The following is a 1,824-nucleotide window of genomic DNA, read 5'->3' on the forward strand; positions in this document are numbered from 1 at the left end:
GTGTGTGTGTGTGTATGTATGTATGTATGTATGTATATATGTATATCTTATATATATATATAGTGTGTGTGTGTGTGTGTGTGTGTGTGTGTGTGTGTGTAAGTGTGTGTAAGTGTTTGTATTAATATGTGTATGTATGTATATATGTATGTATGTATGTATGTATATATGTATGTATGTAAGTTTATAATATATATATATATAACAAGCCGCCACATAGGGCAGCTGTCAACTATTGTATCCGACCAAACATGGAACACCAATTTCAAACTGCTGACACGATATGGTACATTCACCAAACCAAATTATTATTTTCATCTGCACACAGTCAACAGATCTTTATCGAATATACACGCATACATACACATACATACTTCATCTGAAGCGTTAGCATTTAGGCCACTAGCACTTGACATTTTTCCGAATTGATTTGTCGGTCGCTTCTGCATAGTGAATTTGAATTTTACACCGCGAAGGTATGTCCTGTGTTTTAGCTACGTTTTATCTACCCAAGATATACAATAAGCGATGCCAGACTGCTCTGATAAATCTTTATTTATATTTTAAAATTACTGCGAAGCAACGGCCTATGTAGAGCATCCTGAAATCGGAATGTTTGCCTGTGCTCAAGGGACCTATGTTCTTCAGAGTTGCCTGTGCTATTAATAAAAATAGAGACATTTTCAATCGGCATGCGTCTTTCTGGCTGATATGTAGGTGGATTGGGGAAGACTGAGCAGCGAGCACTGAGCAGCTGCTGGTGAGTGGTGTCTGTTGGTATGTACATCTGACTACATACATCAATACATGATTAAAGGTGGCCGTGGGGCATGGGGCGTGGGGTCCTTGACTCTTTGCCCTTTGGGCTCCAATATAGCTTTCTTTTTTTATTTCTTTTTTCGTTTTCCACAATAAAATATTCGATTCATGTGTATTTGATTGGTTATGGTTTACTCGTGATAGTTTGTTGTGGAATCTACACATAACGAAGATTGAAGAACGCTACTACCTACGTTTTGATTGGTTTTTAAACTTTTAACCAGATTTGACACATTTTAATATTTTTTATATTTACTATTACATAGTCTATACTCTATACATTTGTACTATTTTTGTGGACATTGTCGTGAATTCGTGATATTTATGTACATATGGAGCCAAATACAGAAATATTTTTACTTCTACATCAACAAAAATATATAAAATTTCTAAAGAAGAAGGCGATGAAAAATACCTTCATTTTTACAAAACACCTGACAGGCTGACTATCTTGCGACTTGTGCGCACGGTGCAGTGAAGCACCCTGCTCCTAAAATCCTGACTGTCATCACTCAGGAGAGAAAGTAGAAAATACTATCAGACTGGCACGGTGCTAGCCCTGGGTGCACCCCGGTTCCTAAATCCCAACTAGCCCTCACAAGAGAAAGTAGCAAGCATATAGGTCACTTCATCAAAATGAGAATAAAGCTTTGTAGACTTGTAGTATACCAAAACATGAACCGAAACAAACTGCTCCATGTATAAATATTTATTTTGCAACAAAACTCAATATGTACACACTAAAAAGTCAGCTGGGGACAGTCGTCGCCGTCAGATGTGAGATAATGTGTCTTTGAGTCTGAAATGAGCAGAATTTTAAATCTGTTTCTACTTGTGAGAGGGTATGCGACTGTGCGTGTGTATACGTATAAGTACATGCAAGAGTATGTGTGTATGTACAATATATGTCTGTATGGGAATGTATGTATATGTATATGTGTATGTATATGTATATGTGTATGTATATGTATATGTGCATGAATATGCTTATGTATGTGTATGTGT

This window comes from Sphaeroforma arctica, assembly GCF_001186125.1.
Source record: "Sphaeroforma arctica JP610 unplaced genomic scaffold supercont1.250, whole genome shotgun sequence".
NCBI lineage: Eukaryota > Ichthyosporea > Ichthyophonida > Sphaeroforma > Sphaeroforma arctica.